Source organism: Theropithecus gelada, chromosome 15 (assembly GCF_003255815.1).
Source record: "Theropithecus gelada isolate Dixy chromosome 15, Tgel_1.0, whole genome shotgun sequence".
Taxonomy (NCBI): domain Eukaryota; kingdom Metazoa; phylum Chordata; class Mammalia; order Primates; family Cercopithecidae; genus Theropithecus; species Theropithecus gelada.
In genome coordinates, this window is record NC_037683.1 from 44,025,339 (window position 1) to 44,035,162 (window position 9,824).

Sequence of the window (9,824 nt, forward strand, 5' to 3'; positions counted from 1 at the left end):
AGATTCTTAGCCTCCTCCGAGGAAAGAATTTGTCCAAGGGGCATAAGGCTGAGTGAGAGATGGAGGCAAGTTTTTGAGCAGGAGTGAGTTTATTAAAAAGTTTTAGAGCAGAAGGCCAGGTGTGGTGGCTCACTCCTCTAATCCCAGCACTTTGGGAGGCTGAGATGGGGGATCGCTTGAGGCCAGGAGTACCAGTGTGGTCAACATAGCGAGATCTCTTAAAAAACAAACAAAAATGTTTTAGAGCAGGAACAAAAGGAAGTAAAGTACACTTGGAAGAGAACCAATTTGGTGACTTGAGGAATCCAAGTGGGCTGCCTGACCTTTGACCTCTGACCTTGTTTATACGTTGTCATGCTTCCCGGGGGTTGTATCTCTCCTCCCTTGATTTTCCTTGTTGCAGGCCGTCCGCACACATAGTGGCCTGCCAGCACTTGGGAGGGGCCGTATGCACAGTGTGGTTACTAAAATTGTACGCATGCTCGCTCGAGGTGTTTTTCCCTTACCAGTTGAGAGTTCTCAGAGGAAGGTCCCATGCCAGTTAAACTCTGCCATTTTACCTCTTAGTGTACATGCTTGAGCCACTTGCCGCATCCTTTTTTTTTTTTTTTGAGACGGAGTCTTGCTCCGTTGCCCAGGCTGAGATGCAGTGGCGCGATGTCGGCTCACTGAAACCTCCGCCTCCTGGGTTCAAGCAATTCTCCTGTCTCAGCCTCCTGACTAGCTGTGACTATAGGCGCCTGCCACTACACCCAGCTAATTTTTGTATTTTTAGTAGAGACGGGAGTTTCACCTTGTTGGTCATGCTGGTCTCGAACTCCTGACCTCAGGTGATCCACCTACCTCAGCCTGCCAAAGTGCTGGGATTACAGGCATGAGCACCGCACCTGGCCACTTGCCCGATCTTATTGGGAAGTGACTGATTACCAGCTTCAGGTGTTTTCTATCTATTGGAAGCTTGCCTTTGCCTGGCACCAGCTACAACCAATTATTATTTGAGAGAGACAGTGAAACAACCAGCTGACCGTCACCTGATCATCACCTGACATTCCTGGTGGGTGTGTGGAGCCTCTCCCGCCCTGCTCATGTCTGCCTAACTACCTATTCTAGCAAGAGGAACTTAAAACAACACAGATTTCTTATCTTACAGCTCTGGAGTCAGATGTCCAAAATGTGTCTCATGGAGCTAAAATATAGGTGTCAGTGTAATGGCCCAAAGGGTTCACCTTGCCCACTGCCTAGACAGAGCCCATTTCTCAAGAGAGGGAAATTGCAATAGAGAACAAGTAATTCACGCAGAGCCAGCTGTGCAGGAGACTGGAGTTTTATTATTACTCAAATCAGTCTCCCGAGTATTTGGGGAGCAGAGTTTTTAAGGACAATTTGGTGGGTTCGGGGAGGCCAGTGAGCCAGGAGTGCTGATTGGTCAGAGATGAAATCATAAGGAGTCAAAACTGGCTTCTTGCACTGAGTCAGTTCCCTGGTGGGGGCCACAAGATCAGGTGAACCAGTTTATTGATCTGGGTGGTGCCCCCCTATCCATCAAGTGCAGCATTTGCAAAGTATCTCAAGCACTGAACTTAGGAGCAGTTTAGGGAGGGTCAGAATCTTGTAGCCTCCAGTTGCATGACTCCTAAACCATAATTTCTAATCTTGTGGCTAACGTTAGTCCTACAAAGGCAGTCTAGTCCCCAGGCAAGAAGAGATGTGCTTTGGGAAAGGGTTGTTGTGGTCTTTGTTTTAAACTATAAACCATAAACTGAGTTTCTCCCAAAGTTAGTTCAGCCTGCACCCAGGAAAGAACAAGGACAGCTTGGAGGTTAAAAATAAGATGGAGTTGATTAAGTTAGCTCTCTTTCTCTGTCTCAGTCGTAATTTTGCAAAGGCGGTTTCATTAGTAGGCCTGGGTCCCTTTCTGGAGGCTCTAGGGGCGAATCCATTTTCATGCCCTTTCCAGGTCCTAGAACCACCCACACTCCTTGGCTTGGGGTTCTCTCCCATCTTGAAAGCCAGCAGTGGCGGCAAGTCTCCCACACATCACCTCACTCTGACTCTCCTCTTTGACTTATAAGGACCCTTGTGATTCCACTGAGCCCCCCTAGATACTCCAAAATAATCTCTCCTTCTCAAGACCAGAGGATTAGCAACCTTAATTCCATCTGCAGCCTCCATTCTCCTTTGCCGTGGAACGTAACATATTCACAGGTTCTGAGGTTTAGGATGTGGAGAGCTATTATTCTGCCTATCACAGAATAGGCAGAAAAATTATTTTGGGGCTTGGGGCGTCTGAGGAAAATCAAGGCTTCACTTCCAGAAAAATGTACACGAAAAATTGTGGCATATAATCTCAGGGGATTCACTGGCACCCATTCATGGACCCCAGCTACGAACTCTTGAACTAAAAGGATAATGTGGGTCCTCCACCCTGCATGACATTTGTCATAGATTTATTAGTTGTGTACTCCCATGTGTACATATGCACACATGTGTGCATGAATCTATTTGTCGTGTATGCTGACTTATCCAGATACACACACCTGCATACACATGTACCTGCCACACCATTTTCCTACAGAAATAGCAAGACTTTCTTTGGCTTCTCTTTGTGTGAGATGCAGCCAGGAAGGCACAGAATAAAAGTCTTCCCCTGCCTTTGCCTTTCCATCCAGCTCATTTCTCCCCGACCCCAAGGCCCGTGGGTCCACGGGCCCTCTGGGCTTGTCCCTCTGCCTGACTGATCTTCATCAGCGGCCCTGGTAGATCTGACATGGTGAGTGCGGACCGGCCCTGGCTGGCAGGTGCCCTGTTGCTTGTTTTGCTGCAGCATGTTTGGCTTGCAGAGCAGCTTGGGGTGCTACTCTGCACTTGCATTTTCAGAGTGGTGTCCTTTTAGGGTTCCTGGCCCTCACACCTGTGAATTCAGAGCCAGAAATGCAGTCAACAGAGGCTAGTCACAAGGAAGACAAAAGGGTTAACTGCATCATGCACCTGCATGGACAAGAACACTCACTTCTAGGGCCACCGTCCACCCCCACTCCCCCACGGCCGCCTGTGCATCTCCAGGATGGCAGGTCCCAGAAAAGAGGAAGTCACAGGGAAAAGAGTGGCCTAGCTCCTACCTCAGCAGGACAGAGACACACCATTGCCCCCAGCCCACCTCCCACAGATGCCCTCCTCTCACCCCCGCCATGCCAGGCTCCTCTGAGAGCCCCGCTTCTTCCCCAGCCTGTGGGATAAGCCGTCAGTCACTATTTACCTTGCTTGAGTCCTGCTGCTTGATCAGGTAGCAGACGCTCCAAGTCCCAAGGGCAGAGAGGAGAGAGGGAGGATCACTGCGGTCTAGCCTCAGGTGAAATATTGAAAAACTCTATCATGCTTCTGAGCCTACAAAAGGCAACTTCTTGCTGAAATATCTCCAGTAACTGATTATGTTAAGAGAGTATATCTCTCCTTTCCAGCCTTGAGCCATTCACTCAAAAATCTGCTTTCCTTGATTATATTACCTTTGAAAGGGACAGGGTCTAAGACAGGAGGGAAACTAACTGAGCCACCCAGAGGGGGATCCCTGTAGCTGGTGAAGGGTCTGGTGGGGCCTGCACCTTCCCAGAGAAAAATGCTGCTCTCTGATCTATGAGGAATGCAGTAAGCCCTTCTGGCAGCTCTTCAGAGGACAGTCTACAACCAGTTGGCAACAATGACCTTCCACGCATGCATGGAGGAGGAGCAGTGAGGCAGGTGGCATCTGGTCTCTCTCCCCTCCCCACCTCACTGCTCATGCCAGTTAGCTGTGACAACCACTGGGCTCAAGGACAATGACATGCTCCTGGAGGTGTGGCTTGGGGAGCACTGAGGAGCCACCTAGGACTTCCTACTCTCACTCTCTTCATCCAGGCTATTGCAGCTCTGGCCGGGAGTGACATAAGGGAAATGGGGGCTCCCAGCTCGACATGGAGGCGTGGCGGGGAGGACCTAGATGTTGGGAGAAGGGAAAGGTGGCTGGGAGAAGGTCACTGCCAGAGAGAGAGAGAATAGGAGGAGAGGGCAGTGTAGCGGAGACTACTCGCAGCCAACCTGATCATGATTCCCCTGCTTCCTGGTTTTCCAGGAGTTGACAGTGTGCCCAGGCTCCACTGCAGCCAGCAGCAGCCACAAGATACAGTTAAGGCCAAGGTGATGTAAGCAGAAGCCATTTGAGGGGAGTTTCCAGAGAGCCTTTTTAGTACTGTCTGTCCTTAGACTCTGCTCTGGGCCTCCTGCTTCAGAGGGCCTCACTCGAATGTCTCTCTCTCTCTCTCTCTCTCACATACACACACAAACACACACACACACACACACACACACACACACACACACACACACAGAGCTATGGTTTGAATGTGTTCCCCAAAGCTCATGTATTGGAAACTTAATCCCCAACGCAGTGGTGTTGAGAGATGGGGCCTTTAAGAGGTGATTAGGTCGGAAGGACACTGCCTTCCAGAATGGGCTAATGTCACGGTCTTGAGTTATCAGGAGTGGGTTCCTGATAAGGAAAGGGGTGAGGCACCCTGTCGCCTTTCTCGCACACTCTCACGTCATCCTTCCATGTTAGGATGCACCAAAAATGCCCTCACCGGGGACAGCCCCTCCATCTCAGACTCACTAAGCCTCCAGAACTGTAAGAAACAAATTCTTTTCTTTATCAATCACCCAGTCTCAGGTATTCTGTGATAGAAACACAAAACAGACTAAGATGGCCACACACACACACACACACACACACACACATAAATATTTCCTAACAAACACAAAGGTGGTCTCTATCATCTGGGATCAGGTCCTCAACACAGACACAGTGCAATCCATACCCCAAATATTCATTCTTACCAACACCATGCAAGCCCAGGGATACACACATTCACAACTCTTGCCCCGCCCTTGAAACACTCTGAGCCTGGAAATTTTGCGTCTCTGTGCCTGAGGACATTGGAGGTGGTTGCTGCTCAGAGAGCAGGAAGGATTTGAATGGCAGAAGAGCTTAGATACTGGAAAAACACAAGTTGCTTGTTAATTCTTTCCCAGCAGATATCATGGGTTTAACATTCCTACACAACAAAGTAGCATTTCCCAGTTGTCCCAAACATCTATTTTCTTGCTTCTTCTCAAGTTCTAGCCCACTATTCTGAAGGTCCTCACCAATTACAGGGCATTCATAGCAATTGTATCTGGCAGCTGAAGAACATGTTGCCATATTCAACAACTCATACTGCTCTGAAATCCGCAATATGTAGGTCTAAGTAGAATTGCATGAAGAATGGTACGAAGTCTTTACACTGGCAATCACACAGATGTTGAATGGTAGAAGGTCAAGTTTTATTTTCACAGAAATGTTTAATAAGATTTATTTAAACGTGTTAAATAAAATTTAGCTTTATTTAAGTAATGTTAATATGCATGAATTAGAATTAGTATTTTACCTTTTTAAAAAAAATTTTTTATGTGAGATGGGTAACGTGCTGACATCGTACCAAGGTTCATGAGGGTGATATCTCACACATGCATGTGAACATGCAATCATCATGCTTGTGAACTACAAAAGAATCTTACCTTTTAATTTGTTAAATTATGACTTCTTTAGGAAAAGACTTCTCTAGAAGATATATACAAAAAAATAATTTTAATTATTGAACTTCTTTAGGAAAATCTTCTCTAGAAGATGTATACAAAAAATAATTTTAATTATTGAATTTCTATGTTCACTTTTTTTTTTTTTTTTTTTTTTGAGATGGAGTCTCACTCTGTCACCCAGGCTAAAGTGCAGTGGCACAATCTCAGCTCACTGCAACCTCCGCCTCCCAGGTTCAAGCAATTCTCCTACCTCAGTACTCCCGAGTAGCAGGGATTACAAGTGTATGCCACCACACCTGGCTAATTTTTGTATTTTTGATAGAGATGGGGTTTCACCATGTTGATCAGGCTGGTCTTGAACTCCTGACCTCAAATGATCCACCTGCCTCAGCCTCCCAACGTGCTGAGATTACAGGTGTGAGCTGCCACGCACGGCCATCCATGTTCACTTTAACTGACACTTCTTAATGAAAATAGATTCAAATTTTGTATATTTTGACTACAATTACATTAAAAAAATACTTTAGATCAGGGGTTGGCAACTTTTTCTTAAAGACGCAGACAGTAAATATTTTAGGTTTGTTGACCATACAGTCCCAGTCACAGCTACTCAGCTCTGCCACTGTAACATGAAGACAGCCACGGACAACATGTAAAAGATGGAGCATGATTGTGTTCCTTTAAAATATTTTAAACAAAAAACAGTTGACTGGACTGCAGGTTATGGTTGACCAATCCTTGCTTTAGACAAACAGTCCCCAACCTTTTTGGCACCCGGGACAGGTTTCCTGAAAGACAATTTTTCCGTAGACCATGGTTGTGGGGGAATCGTTTCAGGATGAAACTGTTCCACCTCATCAGGCATTAGATTCTCATGCAACCTAGATCCCTCGCATGCCCTGTTCAGGATAAGGTTCCCTTGCCTACAAGACTGTAATGCCTCAGCTGATCTGACGAGAGGTGGGGCTTATGCGGTAATGCTTGCTCACCTGCCGCTGACCTCCTGCTATGCGCCCCAGTTCCTAGCAGAGAGCTGGTCTGCACCTTGGGGCTTGGGGACCCCTGCTTTAGAGCATTACTGTCAACAGAAGACAAGTTTGTGAAAATGTTGATATTAACATAATTATTGAATTTTGCTCAGATGATGGAAAAATAATGTATGGAATAAATACATCATGACTTTTGAATTATGTATACCTTGGTTTTATTATAATACCTTGGTCTCATTCAGACTTTGCCAGCTCATCAACAGAATCCCAGATATATTCAGTCATAATTAAATTCAATTGTCTTTGGTGCTTCGTGGCTTCCAATCATAGAAAAACTATAGCTCAATTCCACATTGAATTTGGGCGCAAGAGAAAAAAAGTATAGCTTGACATGTTTTTGCCTTTGTCATTTTGAGGGTAGGAAGATAAACATACATTACTTAGTAGCCTGTTGGCTTGAATTATAACTTTTAAATACATAAACATACAGTAGCTAGACCTCCCTTTGTACTCTTTTTTTTTTTTTTAATTGAGAGACGGAGTCTCTTTCTGTAGCCCAGGCTGGAGTGCAGTGGTGTGATCTCAGCTTACTACAACCTCCGCCTCCTGGGTTCAAGCGATTCTCCTGCCTCAGCCTCCCGAGTAGCTGGGACTACAGGCATGTGCCACCATGCCCAGCTAATTTTTATATTTTTAGTAGAGACAGGGTTTCACTACGTTCTAGGTTGGTCTCAATCTCCTGACCTCGTGTTCTGCCCGCCTCAGCCTTCCGAAGTGCTGGGATTACAGGCATGAGCCACCGCACCCAGCCTTGTACTCTTATTGTGGGCCCTGCAAAAGGCAGGAGCAGCCTGAGCCCTTTAAGAGGGGACAGACTTGGCTGACTTCCCCTTTTGCCTTCTTCCTGCTGCCTCCTTCCCCTTCCCTGGGACAGAGATGTAACTGTCGGATTTTGGCTGCCCTCTTGTGACCATGAGGAAGAGGCCAAGTAAATGGCAGAAACTTAGGCTTGACCACCCCCGCAAACTGCACCAAACCCAATTCAGAAACCACCCACCCCTGGACCCTTACCATTTGAGGAAAAGGAATCACTATTTGGTTAAGTCATTAACCAAAATTAGGGTTTTCTGTTACAAGCAGCCAAACACAAATTCCAACAAGGGTATGGGGTATGTGACTCTCATCCCACTGCTTTTCTGATGCATCTCTCCCAGCTCCCAACACACTGATACATTCATTCATTCATTCATCCAATAAGCCTCCCCAAGGGTCTATTCTGGTCCAAGGCCTAGGATAGTGCTGGGCCTACCATGAGGAACTGGAAGAAATGTAGGGAGGGATTGTCATAAGGAGCTCACAGCCTCATAACAGAGACAAGATGGAAACGATCATAGATCCTTGCTTTACCTACAGTGTTAATTAGGACACAGGTCCAGATATGTCATCAGGAACCCAGGCTAACAGAGGCTTAAACAAAAGAGGAGATCATACACAAGAGAATACTCTTAATCCATAAAAAAATTAAATCCTGTCATTTGCAATAACATGGATGGAACTGGAAGTTATTATGTTAAGTGAAATAAGCCAGGTACACGAAGATAAATATTGCATGTTCTCACTCATTTCTGGGAGCTAAAATGTTGAACTTGTGGAGGTAGAGAGTAGAATGATGGTAACTAGAGGCTGGAAAGAGTGGAGAGGAGGATAAAGTGGGGTTGGTTAATGAGTACAAACATATAGTTATGTAGAAGAAATAAGTTCTCGTTTGATAGCACAATAGAATGACTATAGTGAACAGTAATTTATTGCATATTTCAAATCAGCTAGATTTGAAATGTTTCCAACACAAAGAAATGATAAATGTTTGAAGAGATGAATATCTTAAAGACCCTGATTTGATCACTACACGGTGGATGCATGTTTCAAAATATCACATGTACCCCATAAACATATACAATGACTACATATAAATAAAAAAGAGAGTTAATTTATCTCAAGTGTAAAAGTCTGGGCTGGTATAGCAGCTGTAGCTCCCAATTGTAACTACCCAATTGGGTTCACCTTGCCTGCTGCCTAGAGAGAGCTGATTTATCTTTATCAAGTCGGGAACTGCAACAGAGAAAGAGTAATTCACGCAGAGCCAGCTGTGCGGGAGACCAGAGTTTTATTATTACTCAAATCAGTCTCCCGAACATTTGGGGAGCAGAGTTTTTAAGGACAATTTGGTGGGTTGGGGGAAGCCAGTGAGCCGGGAGTGCTGATTGGTCAGAGGTGGAATCATAGTGAGTCAAAGCTGGCTTCTTGCACTGAGTCAGTTCCTGGGCCGGGGCCACAGGATCAAATGAGGCAGTTTATTGATCTGGGTGGTGCCCCCCCTATCCATCAAGTGCAGCATTTGCAAAGTGTCTCAAGTACTGACCTTAGCAGCAGTTTAGGGAGGGTCATAATCTTGTAGCCTCCAGTTGCGTGACTCCTAAACCGTAATTTCTAATCTTGTGGCTAATATTAGTCCTACAAAGGCAGTCTAGTCCCCAGGCAAAAAGGAGGTCTGCTTTGGGAAAGGGCTGTTACTGTCTTTGTTTTAAACTATAAACTATAAACTGAGTTTCTCCCAAAGTTAGTTCAGCCTGCGCCCAGGAAAGAACAAGGACAGCTTGGAGATTAGAAGCAAGATGGCATTGGTTAAGTTAGAGCTCTTTCACGGTCTCAGTCATAATTTTGCAAAGGCTGTTTCACAGTCTTCTTCCTTGTTGCTCTTGGTCACACCGGAGTTCTGTGGCCCACCTGGTCCAGGATGCCTCACCATGTGTCCACATTCCAGCCAGTGGGAAGGGGCAGAGGAGAACACGCCCCCTCCCCAAGTTGGACACAGCTTACTCCCACCTCCCACTGGGCACAAGTTAATTACAGAACCGTAAGCAGCTCCAGGGACACGTGGGAAAAGTGGTCTTTCCTCTGCTCAGTCTCGTGCTCAGAAAAATACTTAGGCTTGTAATACTACAGATGAAAGGAAAACCAGCCATTTTTATTACCCTTTCTAAAACTTTCCTGAACCACCAATGTAACGAACTTAGATGTGTAGGCGCCTGACTTCTGGCATCCCATTCCTAACAAGACACTGGTATTTCCTATATTCACCCCCCCATGCCCTATTACCAATTAACTGTCTTTTGAAAATTTCATTAACGTTTTATTTATTTCCATGTATTGCGCACACACACACACACA

At 45.8% G+C, this 9,824-nt stretch overlaps 1 non-coding gene across 1 annotated transcript; it reads right to left on the minus strand.

The window, feature by feature from the left end:
• Positions 1–5,477: 5,477 nt before the first annotated feature.
• Positions 5,478–5,581, minus strand: LOC112608810. The gene has a single exon (XR_003116094.1). It is a non-coding gene; the product is annotated as a small nucleolar RNA U13 (small nucleolar RNA).
• Positions 5,582–9,824: the final 4,243 nt, after the last annotated feature.